The sequence below is a fragment of the Pan paniscus genome, chromosome 8 (assembly GCF_029289425.2).
Source record: "Pan paniscus chromosome 8, NHGRI_mPanPan1-v2.0_pri, whole genome shotgun sequence".
NCBI classification, from domain to species: domain Eukaryota; kingdom Metazoa; phylum Chordata; class Mammalia; order Primates; family Hominidae; genus Pan; species Pan paniscus.
In genome coordinates this window covers 110,050,124-110,065,933 of record NC_073257.2, presented here as the reverse complement: position 1 = coordinate 110,065,933, position 15,810 = coordinate 110,050,124, and the positions used below count along the sequence as shown (strand labels likewise).

At 39.2% G+C, this 15,810-nt stretch overlaps 1 protein-coding gene across 15 annotated transcripts in view; it reads right to left on the bottom strand.

The window, feature by feature from the left end:
- Positions 1 to 15,810, bottom strand: part of R3HCC1L (R3H domain and coiled-coil containing 1 like) — a 112,919-nt gene that overhangs the window by 84,033 nt on the left and 13,076 nt on the right. For 6 of the 15 annotated variants that reach the window (XM_063607507.1, XM_055093256.2, XM_063607510.1 and 3 more), the window contains one exon: positions 298 to 390. The exons of 2 other annotated variants lie outside the window; for them this stretch is intronic. The gene's annotated coding sequence lies outside the window, so the exon portion shown is untranslated. Of the gene's footprint in view, positions 1 to 297; positions 391 to 3,996; positions 4,061 to 7,127; positions 7,183 to 15,810 lie in introns of all 15 variants that reach the window. 7 more of the 15 variants (XM_063607508.1, XM_014346607.5, XM_063607505.1 and 4 more) reach the window with 3 other exon arrangements.

Below are 15,810 nucleotides of genomic sequence, written 5' to 3'. Positions count from 1 at the left end.
GTAATAATAAGTTATTTTTATAAAAATACACAGTTATTTCTTTGACACCTGTCTAGGCACTTAACTTTCATTGTCTCACTTTGTAAATCTAAGAGTTTAACACAGTGATTTGCCATAGAATGTGCAATGAAGACACACATACAAAAGCACTTTTTAGAAGCTCATCAACCAAATGGAATAAGGAAATGCCATTCTCAGACCTGAGGACAGGAAAGTCTACTAACTGTCAACAAAAAAAAGAGATAAGACACAAAATAACAAAAATCACAAAAAGAGGCCAGGCGTGGTGGCTCATACCTGTAATCCCAGCACTTTGGGAAGCCGAGGCAGGCAGACCACTTGAGCTCAGGATTTCGACACCAGCCTGGACAACATGGCAAAACTCCGTCTCTACAAAAAATACAGAAATCAGCCAAGCATGGTAGCATGCACCTGTACTCCCAGCTACTCAAGAGGCTGAGGTGGGAAGATTGCTTGAGCCCAGCAGGTCGAGGCTGCAGTAAGCTGTGATGGCACCACTGCACTCCAACCTGGGTGACAGAATGAGATCCTATCTCAAACACACACACACACAGACACAGACACACACACACACAAACACACACACACAAACAGATGTTCAACTTCTAGTCATTACTACAGTTTTAATACATGGGATAGCTTACAGAACATGGTGGATACTCAGTAAGTATATGCTGGCCAGCTGAATGGTAGATGGATAAAAAATAAAACTCATCAGTTAGCAAAGAAATGCAATATAAACATATTTTGCTTTGCTATCAAACTGGCAAATATTAAAAAAGAGCAATAAGGTTCTGTTTTGCTGAATGTCAACAGAATAGGGCTCAAACACAGTGTTAGTGGAGGTATACATTTTATTAATATGGAAAGCTGTTAACAATATGTTTCAGAAACTTTTATGTGTCAAAAGACCTTTGATGAGGCAATTCTCCTTTGATAAATTTATCATAAGGAAGTAACTAGACTTCTACAAGGATATTTACTTATTCCAGAACTGTTTACAATAGTGAAAAATTTTAAATAACTTTAATGTCCACCAATATCAGCCAGGTTAAATAAATTATGGTACATCCACACTGTAGAAAATCATGCAGACATACAAAAGAAAGATCTACAAGGCATATTATTGAGCTGAAAAAAAAAAGGAGAATTTATCGAGGAGTTAAATACGAAGAAAACTTTAAAACATTCCTGAAAGACACAAAAGTAGATCTGAACAAATGGAAAGATATTCTTTGTTCTTGGACAGAAATCTCAGCACAAAACAATAGTATTAAAAAGTCAGTTTTCCATGTTAATTTATAAATTTAACATAACCCCAATAAAAACACCTGCAAGCTTTTTCATTGAGACAGAAAAGCTGATACTAAAGTTCAACAGAAAAATAAACATGCCAGAATAGTCAGGAAAACACTAAAAATTTTAAAAGCTAGCCCTTGATATACTATTAAGCCTCTATAATTGAAAGTGTGTGATAATGGCACAGAAATAGAAAGTCCAGAAGTAAACCAAATGGAAATTTCATATATGATAAAGGTAGCATATCAAAGAACACTGGGGCAAAATTCGTCTTTTTATTCCTTTTTAAAGAAACCGTACCTCCAAATGGATCAAGGATCCAAATTAACAACTAAAACTACAGAAGTATTAGAAGAAAACACAGGTGAATTATTTACCATGGGTCCAAGGAAAGCCTCTAAATTTAATCCAAAATTCAGATAAAACAAAAAACTCTAAAACTGGACTACATAAAGGTCTAAACATTCATACCTACGCACAAACACTACAAACTGGGAGAAAATATTTATAACATACATCACCAGTAAAGAGCTAATATTCCTAATATATTAAAAACTCCTAACAACTGAGAAAGGGGAGGGGACCAAAAACCTGATGGAAAAATGAAGATATATTTCACACAAAAAGATATAAAAATGACCCTTAAACATATGAAAAGATGTTCAACTTCACTAATAACAAGAGAAACAAACATTAAAACTATATTGAGATACTATTTCTTACCTATCAAGTTAGCAAAAATTAAAAAGTATGCCAACACACTCTGATGATGAGGTTGTGGGGAAACTAACCCTCTCATACCCTGCTGATGGGAATTCAAATTCGTACAACCTCTGCAGAAAGGGATTTAGCAATATTTAAGAAAACTACATACGCTTTTAACTTTTGGCCCAACCATTCCATTTTGAAAATTTACCCAAAAATACATCTCTAACATACCAAAATACATATGGACAAAGTTGCAGCACTTTTTGTAAATTCAAAATATTAGAAACAGCATAAGAGTACAAAAGAGTATCTGAGTATCTATAGTATGCTACCTTTTGTGTAAGAATGAAAGACAAATTAGAAAATGTGCATCTATCTCCTCGATCCTGAGGGGGGAAAAACACATGAAGGATAACTGGTGGAATCATGAGATTGGTAACCTACAGAGGTCAGGTTAGAGTGTGAAGGACAGAAGGAATGGGTGACAGTGCCCTGAGTATAAACATTTTTGTAGAGTTCTGACTTTTGGAAACATGTTGATGTTTCACATACTGAAGAATAAATAAGATCAATTAGGATCAAGTGAAAAAGACAGAATACAAATAGAAATAAATGAAGTACACTGTATTTCAAATGAGTAACATAACCCCAGGGAGAAGGGAAAGAATGTTAGAGAAGGAAAATTAATCCAAGTAACTTTTGAACACGGTTTTTATATCAGCACATTCTAATAGAAATATAATGGAGCCACATATGTAATTTAATATTTTCTAGTAGCCACATTAAAGTGAAATTAATTTTATTAATATATTTTATCTAATACACTTAAAATATTTCAACACATAATCAACATAAACTATTATTAAAATATGAGTGAGATATTTCATATTTATTTTGTAGTAAGTTTTCAAATCCAATGTACATTTTACACTTGTAACACATCTCTATTCATGTGGCTAGTAGCTACCCTATTATTACACAGCACAGATTTAGACTACCTGCCCTTAGGCTAAACGAAAAACACTATAAACAAACATTGAATTCTACTTACGAGGTATCTTTTAAGTGGTGGTATGAGTTAACAATTCTTAAACTATTTTCTTATATTCTAGAGTTGAACCAATAAGCAAAAATATGAGTAATAGGGCCAGGTTTCTCAGTGTTGGAAAACAGAGCTATAAATACGGAATGAGGAAAGGAAAGAATAAACCCTGTAGTGTTGGGTCAGAATCTGAGGTATCTGTATAAACTCACTGCTTTTAATAAAGATGTACTAGTGTGTGCACACATACAAACACACACATTTCCTCCTCTCACATATACCTATTTCCCAGACGTCAGCTGAGAAGGCCTAGAAGCAATAACAGTTGCAACCAGGACATCTAGAGTCCAGACTGTGGCTTTTAAAGTCATTATTAAAAGGAATCAGGGCTCTGAGAAGAAATTCCTTATTCCAAGGCTGGGGCTGGGAACATGCAAGATGAGCCTAGAATACATGCTCAAAGAATGACAGGGGCATGTCAAAAGAACTGAAGGGGCTCCTACTGGCCAAGTCAGGGACAGTGTCAAAATAAATAAAGTACTATTATAAATAAGCGTAGAAGGAATAATGGAATTAGAATATCACCAATTAAGGACCATTATGAAAATTAGGCAGAAATCACCAATGGATACTAAAATTAGTGAGCAAAAGTTCAAGGAGTAACAAGATGTTTACAACAAATGGATACTAAAATTAGTGAGTGAAAGTTCAAACAGTGACAGGATATTTACCAAGTATCTATGTATTTTTACACAAAATACTTTAAAATTACAAAGGGACTGTGACTATGAATACAAAGAGAATATAATGCCACTAAGCTATACACTTAAAAATGGTTAAACGTAAAAATAAATGATGTATATTTTACCACAAAAAAATTACAAAAGGAAAAACAGTAACAATCAAGTGATCCAAAATCATATTACCAGTATTTGAACATCTTGTGCCTCCTGATATGATGTAAAAGCATAACAATACTTTGCGGTACTCCTGCCAAAAATGAATAACCTTAATTAAACCATGAGAAAACATCAGATGAACCCAAACTGCACATGTTCTACAAAATAACTGTCTTGCACTCTTCGGAAATATCAATGTTGGCTGGATGCAGTGGCTCACACCTGTAATCCCGACACTTTTTGGAAGGCCAAGGCAAGAGGATCACTTGAGCCCAGGAGTTTGAGACCAGCCTGGGCAACACAGGGAGAATCTGTCTCTACAAAAAATAAGAAATTAGCCAGGTGTGGTGGTGCATGCCTGTAGTGCCAGCTACTCAGGAGGCTCAGGCAGGAGGATTGCTTGAGCCCAGGAGTTCAAGGCTGCAGTGAGCCATGATCACACCACTGCACTCCAGCCTGGGCAACAGTGAGACCCCCGTCTCCAAAAAAAAAAAAAGTCAATGTCATGAAAAAAACAGGAACTGCACCAGATTAAAGGAAACTAGAGATATGACAACTGAGTGCACTCATGACCTGGAATTTTCCTTTGCTATAAAGTACAATGGGCCAATGAGTAAAATCTGAATGTCTGTAGGTTACTTAATTAATATTAAATCAACGTTAATTTCCTGATTTTAACAACTATACTGTGGCTTATATACAAGAATGTCCTTGTTTTTAGAAAGTGCACACTTAACTATTTAGGTATAAAAGGGAGTAAGATCTACATTTTACTCTCACGAGAGAGAAATAAGAAAGGGAATGTAGTAAAATGTTAACATTTGGGGTATTTGGGTGAACTCTCTGTACCACTCTCGGAATTTTTCTGTGGTCTGAAATAATGTCAACATAAATTAAACAGAAAAACAAAGATGTCAGTCAGCACAGTGCCTGGCACATAATGTGCAATCAAGTAAATGGGAGTTAGATATTGTTAATGAGAATATAATCTCTAGGATTCTGTGCAAAAAAATTCTCGACTCAAGAGCCATTTATGGTTGGAAAAAATGGGGGAAGGAACAAAATAATGCATATAGTATGCCCCATTTAAACATACGTCCACAAATACATAGGCAAATGCATAAACAAAGACTAGAAAAATATATACACTGATCTGTTAATAGTGGGCAGCTCTGGGTAGTGTAATTAAAGTGATTCTTATTTTCTTCCTCACGTTTATCAGCGTATTCTAGTTTTCTTACAATACAGATGTAACATTTTTGTGGGTTTTCCAATGATGATTTTTAGAAATTAAAGGAATAGCTCACAATCAAGGAAGGTATAACTATTCCTTTTCTGTAGCAGTGCCCTCTCTGCAGACCTATGCTTAGTTACTGCATTTCAGCAACATATTCTCTTCCTCTACCTTTCACATATCAGAAGTATAATAATCATGTAATACTATTGTAATATTATTTCACATAAGAATATCCAGTTAGTCTTATAGCTGTTTTTGTGTTAAAAGAATGGAATACACCTACACATATAATTTTGCTTCTCTCCAAAAATTCTACTGAAATAAGTCAATTTGTTTTGTCTTAAAACATAAATCCACAAGGATAGACAGCAGAGAAGAGAAAAAAAGTAACAAAGCTTTGGAAGTTATATATTGATGAATGCTCAATGTGTAGCAGAACTTAAAAAGCCAAATTCCAAACCAGCAGTAGAGAAAGCTACCACTCAACCCAATTTACCATCAGAAATCGTCATGAGAGTCAGGGACTGGCCATACCAACTCTGGAACTCGAAGTGAAATGCCGGGAGGGCACTGGGTGAAAGGAGCGATCCTGAGATCCCCTCCTCCTCTGTGAAAAAAAGTTTGGGATTATCTCTAAAATGCAGAATAGACCATCTATGGATCAGGGGCTGACTGGAAGTGCAGTGGTCTTTAAAATTGGTGATTAAGTAAGTATATTGAACCTAAAATCTATCGCCCCACCCCCATTCCATACACCAGGTCCCAGAAAAATGCCAACTGTTCTATACTGAAAGGTACCCACAAGCACCCAGGACAGTGGATAAAAATAAACACAGACCCACACCAAAGCACATCACTGTGAAACTTCAGAACACTGGGGACAAAGCAGAGATCTAACAAGTTTCCAGTGAAAAGATCCAAACGAAAGAAGAGGGTTCACATTGACTTAAGACTTCTCAAAAGCAACAAAGGATGAGGAGAAAAAAGAAACTATGCCTTCAAAATTCTGAAGAAAAATATTTCCAATCTAGAATTTACACTTACCCAAACTATATTAATCAAATGTGAAAATAGAAACCAAAAATATTTTCAGACATGGAAAGGCTCAAAAAATTATCTACCATGTATGGTTTCCTAGAAAGTTACTAGAAGATTGAGAATTTTAAAGTTCTTACAAATTTAGGAAAGACTGAGTGTTCGTAACTATAGTAAAAAGTTACCAAAGACTACTTATACCCATTCGATTGTAAAAACAACTTACTTTTCTTTTACAAGCCAATCAGTGTTAGCTTAGCCCCTTACTTCTGAAAGTCAGTCAATTTAAAGTTAGGAAGAAAGTCACTACCATAAAATACCCAAGTGCCAACCAATCAACAACGGTCTCACCCACGTAATCATTCCTCTATAGATTATGTTAATCTGCTTCTGCTGCCTCTTAAAATTTTCTAATCCCTGAGCACCACACTCCCCCAAAACATTATATAAAACTAGCAATTTGCTTTGTTCCAGGAGATTGTGCCGATTAGATATTTTAGATAGTGATGGTCTCATCATCCTTTGACAACAAACAAGGAAACAAACCAAAGGAAAGAAGAGATGAGATATGGAAAACAAGATATCCAACACAAGAGAGAAGTGAAGGAATACCAGCGAATGGGACTCTAGGATGGTAACTGTGCACCAGCAGCAGAAGGCAACCAATCGAGATTGAAGCTATGTGAGAGGGCAGGCATGCTGAAGGCTGTCATCCTCATGCTCTCTGGCATGGTACCATCTTTTGAATCCAACACAACTACTAGAGGATGTGCTCCACCTAAGCAAGAGGTAAATGAAGTCTGAAGAAGATATGAGTTCTAACGATATTCGGAGAACCAAACCCAGGAGAGAAAAATCTAAGGATAACAACAAGTGGAAATCATACCAGGAAAACAGCAATGCAGCAGGTGCAGGCTTCAATAGTAGGACACTGGAAGTCTCTAGAAGAGAAATTTCCAAGAATTAAAAAAAAAAAAAAAATTCAAACTGACAGATTACTGTGATTGACCTTGTGGAAAACTGCACCGAGGGTCTATTTAAGACACTATCAGCAAATAAAATTTGCACAGGCATAGTAATGTAAATATAACATTAACTATTAGACTTAACCAACTATTTTAATATAACTAAATTAAGAAGCTAGGGAGAAGCAGCAGTGGAGATGGTATTTAATAACACTAAAACTTTCTCTACCATAATAGAAACTCCAAATATAATGAAAAAAAAAAAAGCCGGTAAATCAAAAGATAGCATTGTACATACATTATTTTTACATACAGAGATATGTTGATGCCAGAAGAAATAGCTTAAGGAGCTGAAAGTAGTTACTTTTAGGGAGAGGACTAGAGAGAGTGGGGAGTGGTGGGACAAAAATGACTCACTATATTTTGTTACAAATCCTTTTTTTTCCCACTATTGGACTTTTTAAAACATGTTTATTTTAAACTCTACATCTATTGATAAAATATTTTAAATTATTTTTAAAAAGCCAAATAGCAACATATAAACTTAATTGTTCATCATTCAAAAACATGTCTAAAGAAAACATTTTCAACCGAAAGGGACAAAACATCCTACAGAAAAAGTTTCCTTTTTGTTAGAAGATCTTTATATTTCTAATAGTGAAAGAGCACAAACACACAAAATATAGAAGCTTCAAAAATAAAAAAAAATTTAAGCAAATAATTACCAATTGAGTAGACAGTAAAGATTCAGGAATTGTAATACTAGAAAGATTATAGGTCTGACCTTACTTACAAATTCATTAATGATCAGGAGACAGTGCAAATAACACATTTAATTAAATCTGCTCATTTATTTTAGGAAGTATAATTAACAGCAGTGAGACAGAGTAGTAATATAAAAGGACAGAGACAGATTAAAAACATTGGCCAAAAAAACAACCAAATTGGAGAGTATTTCCAAATAGAAGACTGGGTAAAATTACAGGCTTAAAACAACAGAAGAGGGTTATCAGCAGCTTATTTACCATCAATTTTACTTCACACTGTTGTCACATGAAATAATTTTGGCCAACACTCATGTTAAATGGGGGGATGTATACACACACATGCACATAAACACATACATATGTATATATACGGATATTTTTTTCTTTATGAGAAACTGATAATCCTAATTAAGCAAGGATTCATGAAGAGATTACATCCTAAAAACAACATCCTGTTGATGCAATTTGACAAGAGTGAATTTGTACTCATAGTTCAGTAATTATAAAAACTCTATCAAGAATAATCAATAATGAATTAAACTGTCCTAAAGACAATTAACTGTTATCTACCCTGTATTCTTCATCTAGCTACACTGGGATTATTCTCACTGTTCCTGCTCTTTATTTGAACGGCCAGGCACTGACCATTCAAAATAAAGTCTACATTTCCCAGCCTCTCCAGCAGCAAGGTGTGGCTATGTGGCTAAGTTTGACCAATGGAATATGAGCAAAAGTAGTATACACGGAACTCCCTAATACAAAATCTATAATGCTACAAAATCTAAAATGTTCTGAGTGTCAACATGATGCCACAAGTAAAAAATTCCAAACCTGATCTCATGTGACAGGTTGCAGTCACAATGCAGGTACCCAACACATAGTTTATTCAGTGTCCCCAAGGAAAGAAAGACCCTCCCAGCTGCCATCAGCTGCAATATATATCTGCACACACCAGATTCCTCCATACAAGCATGCCCACAAAGGGTAATAAAATGACACGTGTACACGCTGGATACACCAATGGGAGGCTTCTCACAATGCCTCACATGGGGCTAAGATGTACTGCCTTACTATTACTCACTATGCTCTTTCTTCCTTTTTTTTTTTTTTTTTTTTTGCTTATTCTCTGCTCTGTAGTATAACAATATGGTTGAAAGTATCAAAAAGGCCTGCATGATATCCACAGAGTAATGCAAACATTCCAAAATGTGAAAACAATGTGAAACCATTCTCTGGATCTAAGCATATTGGATAAGGGATACTCAACCTGTAATATATAACTTCCAGGAAGTATCCTTAAAGGAAGTGAGATGTGTCCTTCTCTTTCTCCTTCTGATGATTGCAATGTATGCGAAATAGCTGAAGCTAGTAGCTCTCTTAGACCCTAAAGTGTCTTTGGAAAATAATAGAATCTGAACACAGTGGGGAAACGTGACACCACGGCAAACCACGTGAGTCCTAAACTGACTACTTCTGGAATTTCTTTTTTTTTTTTTTTGATGTAAAACAGTTTATTCTTTAAGTGCAGGGGTGTGTAACTCAATCCTTGCTTGGCATGACCTTAGATCCTGTTTATAATTTGGTATCTTATTGCCACAAACAGTCCATTCTGTCTGTCTTATGATCACTGTTTCAACATTAAGGCTGGTCAGCTGTTGTGTCTAAACTTCTTTTTTTTTTTTTTTAATTGATCATTCTTGGGTGTTTCTCGCAGAGGGGGATTTGTTAGGGTCATAGGACAATACTGGAGGGAAGGTCAGCAGACAAACAAGTGAACAAAGGTCTCTGGTTTTCCTAGGCAGAGGACCCTGCGGCCTTCCGCAGTGTTTGTGTCCCTGGGTACTTGAGATTAGGGAGTGGTGATGACTCTTTAACGAGTCTGCTGCCTTCAAGCATCTGTTTAACAAAGCACATCTTGCACCGCCCTTAATCCATTTAACCCTGAGTGGACACAGCACATGTTTCAGAGAGCACAGGGTTGGGGGTAAGGTCATAGATCAACAGCATCCCAAGGCAGAATAATTTTTCTTAGTACAGAACAAAATGAAGTCTCCTATGTCTACTTCTTTCTACACAGACACAGCAACAATCTGAATTCTCTATCTTCTCCCCACCTTTCCCCCTTTTCTATTCCACAAAACCGCCATTGTCATCATGGCCCGTTCTCAATGAGCTGTTGGGTACACCTCCCAGACGGGGTGGTGGCCGGGTAGAGGGGCTCCTCACTTCCCAGAAGGGGCGGCCGGGCAGAGGCGCCCCCCACCTCCCGGACGGGGTGGCGGCCGGGCGGAGGCGGGCCCCCACCTCCCTCCCGGACGGGGCGGCTGGCCGGGCGGGGGCTGAACCCCCACCTCTCTCCCAGACGGGGCGACTGGCCGGGTGGGGGCTGACCCCCCTCCTCCCTCCCGGATGGGGCGGCTGGCCGGGCGGGGGCTGACCCCCCACCTCCCTCCCAGACAGGGTGGCTGGCCGGGCAGGGGCTGACCCCCACCTCCCTCCCGGACGGGGCGGCTGGCCGGGCAGGGGCTGACCCCCCACCTCCCTCCCGGATGGGGTGGCTGGCCGGGCGGGGGCTGCCCCCAACCTCCCTCCCGGACGGGGTGGCTGCCGGGCAGAGACGCTCCTCACTTCCCAGACGGGGCGGCTGCCGGGTGGAGGGGCTCCTCACTTCTCAGACGAGGCGGCTGCCAGGCGGAGGGGCTCCTCACTTCTCAGACGGGGCGGCTGCCAGGCGGAGGGGCTCCTCACTTCTCAGACGGGGCGGCTGCCAGGCGGAGGGGCTCCTCACTTCTCAGACGGGGCGGCCCGGCAGAGACGCTCCTCACCTCCCAGACGGGGTCACGGCCGGGCAGAGGCGCTCCTCACATCCCAGACGGGGCGGCGGGGCAGAGGCGCTCCCCGCATCTCAGACTATGGGCGGCCGGGCAGAGACGCTCCTCACTTCCTAGACGGGATGGCGGCCGGGAAGAGGTGCTCCTCACTTCCCAGATTGGGCAGCCGAGCAGAGGGGCTCCTCACATTCCAGACGATGGGCGGCCAGGCAGAGACGCTCCTCACTTCCCAGACGGGGTGGCGGCCGGGCAGAGGCTGCAATCTCGGCACTTTGGGAGGCCAAGGCAGGCGGCTGGGAGGTGGAGGTTGTAGCTAGCCGAGATGGCGCCACTGCACTCCAGCCTGGGCAACATTGAGCACTGAGTGAACAAGACTCCGTCTGCAATCCTGGCACCTCGGGAGGCCGAGGCTGGCGGACCACTCGCGGTTAGGAGCTGGAGACCAGCCCGGCCAACACAGTGAAACCCCGTCTCCACCAAAAAAATACGAAAACCAGTCAGGCGTGGCGGCGCACGCCTGCAATCGCAGGCACTCGGCAGGCTGAGGCAGGAGAATCAGGCAGGGAGGTTGCAGTGAGCCGAGATGGCAGCAGTACAGTCCAGCTTCGGCTCGGCATCAGAGGGAGACCGTGGAAAGAGAGGGTGAGGGAGACCGTGGAAAGAGAGGGAGAGGGAGACCGTGGGGAGAGGGAGACCATGGGGAGAGGGAGAGGGAGAGAGAGAGAGAGAGAGCGAGCTGGAATTTCTTACTCAACAGACATGAACTTCTATCACATTTAAGTCTCTGGTACTTGGTTGCAACTAAATCTAATCCCAATTCATATAACCTCTACACTAACATATGTGCCTTGTTTTCCTTTTTCCTCTAAACAATCTCCCTCTACTCTTTTACTGGCTCCTTTTCTGCCTCCTGCACCCTTACTATGGGTATTCCCTAATTCTTCATCCTTAGTCTTTTCTGCTCTTCTCTAAGGTTTAGGCCAAACAGTCTTAAAAAACATATCTCTATGTCTCATCTATTGAGCTCCAATTTTATATTCAGCTGCCTATCATTCCACTAGCATGCGACATAATTATATAGGAACATAACTAATTTTTAAAACAAAATAGATAAACAGACAAAGTGGTGGTAGAAACAATAATAGTAGTTGCGGTGGTGGTAATAAATAGCTAATATTTACTGAGCTCTTAGTATTTGCCAGCCACTGTTCTCAGAGCCAATCCTCACAACAATCCTACAAAGTAGAGTATTATCACCACCTCCATTTTACAAATGAGGAAATGAGGCCCAGACAAATTAAATAAATTGCTCAAGACACAATGCACTAAAGAGATCATTCAAACCTAGGTCTCCAGAACCCAGCCTCTTAACCAGCGCACACTAGACCTTCTTCCAAAGTACTATCACACATTTTTCCAGTTCCAAAATGGCAGCGTAGAAGCAAGCTGGCTTCACTCAACTGCCCATAGAAAACCAAAAACGAATACAAAGTGCTGAGATTATCACAAGCAATATCCCAGAATTCAAAAATGAGGAGGAGACAGTTTCAGGGCCATGGAGAAGTGAGAAAATCTAAGCAGGAAAGGAAAACCGAACTTCCATAACCATGATGCCCCTTTCACCAACATGCTCAGCACCAAGAATGCAGAAAATTTCCCCCCGACTCACAATCACTACACTGGAAAAAGAGAATAAGTTGGACAACCAGCTTCCCACCATCGTAGGGTCTCTGGCAGGAGACGGAGACCTGTCTCTGCCTCAAATTACAGGCAGTTTTGGGAGTATGTAAAGGAAGAAGTATCCCTGAGGACAGCCAGAGACAAAGAGGGGAGGGGGGACTACTATTCCCAGCCCTAGAAACTCTGCTCTGTGACTCAGCCAAACGAGATGCCAAATCAAAACAGCTGTTCAGCAGCACCACGCTGTAGGAGGTTCATTCCACAAGTCACCTGGGCATGAACCCATAGCCAGCCTTCTCACACTACTGGAATATCTCCTGTGGGACGCCCCCCATGCAGGAGGGGCAGCATACTGATTGGTTACTAGAACCGAGGCAAACCTGGGCTTAAGGTGCCAGCTGGTGCCGAAAAGGAGGCAGCAATCTAGCAGGAAAAAAAAAAAGAAAAAGAAAATCAAGAGATGTATTACAAAGAATCACTAAGCAAACACATAATAAAAACCAAAACAAGTAGATCCAAACATGGGAGCTTGAAAAACAGAAAACAAGGCCAAAAGAAAAGACTGGAACAAAGAACTATCCTTCAATGCAAATATACAGATGCACATCCACAAGAAACAACAGCAAACAGGGAACCAAGGCCTCCTCTAACAGCAAAGTGAGGAACCAACTGTCCCTAGCAAGACAGCAATTTGGGAACCCTCCAAACAAGAATTCAAAAATAGCCATTTTAAGTGAATTCAGTGATCACCAAGATAACACAGAAAAGCAATTCAGAAACAGATTGGAGAAATTTAACAAAGAGATTGAAATAGTATAAGAAATCAAATATTGGAACTCAGAAATACATTTGCTGAACTGAAAAAGTCATTAGAGGCTCTCAACAGCAGAAAGGATCACACAGAGGAAAGAATCAGTGAACTCAAGAGGCTATTTGAAGATACACAATAAAGAAGAAAAAAGACCAGCGCTGCCAAGTATAAAAAGCAAATGTTAATAGATCTAAAGGGAGAGATAGACTGCAATACAGTAACAATATAGTCTTCAACACTCCACTCTCAGTAAAGGACAGATCATCCAGACAAAAAAAATCAACAAAGAAACATCAGAGTTAAACTACACACTAGAACAAATCAGCCTGACATTTCTAGAACATCCCACCCAAGTGCCACAGAACACACATGCTTTTCATCCAGACATGGAACATTCTCCAGAACAGACTATATCTTTGAACAAATTCAAAAAAGCAGAAATCGTGTGAAGTATCTTTTCTGACTACAATGGAACAAAATTAAAAATCAATAACAAGAAGTAGTTCAGGAAACACACAAATGCATGGAAATTAAGCAACATCTGAATGATCAATTAAGAAATTAAGAAGGAAATTTAAATATTTCTTGAAACAACTAAAAATGGAACTGTAACACACCACAATCTATAGAATACAGCAAAAGCAGCGGTAAGAGGGAAGTTATAGCAATAAATGCCTACATCAAAAAAGCAGAAAGACTTCAAATACTCTAATAACGTGCCTCAAAGAACTAGAAAAGAACAAACCTAGCCCAAAATTAGTAGAAGGAAAGAAATAATAAAGATCAGAGCAGAAATAAATAGAATTTAGACTACGGAAAACCAATGAAATAAAAAGTTGGTTTTTTGAAAAGAGAAACAAAATCGACAAAACTTCAGCTAAACTAAGAAAAAAGTGAAGACCCAAATAAAATCAGAAATGAAAAGGAGACAAAACAAGTGAGACCAAGTGAGACCATAAACACAAAGAATCATTAGAGACTATTATTAACATCTATATGCCAACAAATTGGAAAACCTAGAAGAAATGGATAAATTCCTGGACACATACAACCTATCAAGATTGAACCATGAAGAAACAGAAAAACTCAACAAACCAATAAGAAATCGCCAGATTGAAGCCATAATAAAAAGTCTCCCATTAAAGAAAAGCTCAGGACCTGATGGCTTCACTGGTGAATTCTACCAGACATTCAAAGAATACCAATTCTGCTCATACTCTTCCAGAAAACTGAAGGAGAGGGAATACTTCCCAACTCATGCTACACAGCCAGCATTACCCTGATTCCAAAACCAGTCAAGGACACAACAAAAAAAGAAAACTATGGGCCAGTATCACTAATGAACATAGACGTAAAAATACTAGAAGATCAAATTCAACAACACTTTAAAAAGATAATTCCCCATGATCAAGTGGGATTCATCCCAGGGAGGCAAAGATGGTTCAACATATGCAAATCAATAAACATGACACATTACATTAACAGAACCAAGAACAAAAAACCCTATGATCACTTTTATAGATGCTGAAAAAGCATTCAATAAAATCTAACATCCCTTTATGATAAAAACCCTCAGCACATTGGGTATAGAAGGAATATACAAAATAATAAAGGCTATATATGACAAACCCACAGCTAATACCACACTGGACAGGGAAAACTTGAAAGCCTTTCCTCTAAAATCTGGAACAAGACAAGGATGCCCACATTTACCACTTTTATTCAACATAATACTGGAAGTTCTGGCCAGAGCAATAAGGCAAGAGAAAGAAATAAAGGGCACCAAATTGGAAAGGAGGAAGTCCAATTGTCCCTCTTTGCAGACAAAACGATTTATATACAGAAAAACCTAAAGATTCCACCAAAAAATTCTTAGAACTGATAAATTCAGTAAAGTTGTAGGACACAAAAATCAACATACAAAAATCAGTAGATTTACATATGCCAATAGAAAAGAATCTGAAAGAGAATTCAAGGAAGCAATCCCATTTACAATAGCTACGAAGAATCAATTTAACCAAAGAAGTGAAAGATCTATACAAGGAACATTATAAAACACTGATGAAGGAAACAGAAATCGATACCAAAAAATGGAAAGATATTCCATGCTCATGAATTAGAGGGAGTAACACAGTTAAAATGACAATACTACCCAAAGCAATGTACAGATTCAATGCAATCTCTATCAAAATACCAATGACATTCTTCATAGAAACAGAAAAACAATCAAAAAAATTATACAGAATCATAAAAGAACCTGAATAGCCAAAGCAATCCTGAGCAAAAAGAAGAAAACTGGAGGTATCACACTATCTGACTTCAAATTATACTACAAAACTCTGGTAACCACATCAATATGGTACTGGCATTAAAACAGACACATAGACCAATGGGACAAAATAGAGAATCCAAATATAAATCCATACATTTACAGCCAATTTATTTTTGACAAAGGCACCAAGAACATAAAATGGGGAAAGAAGAGTCTCTTCAACAAATGGTGCTGGAAAAACTG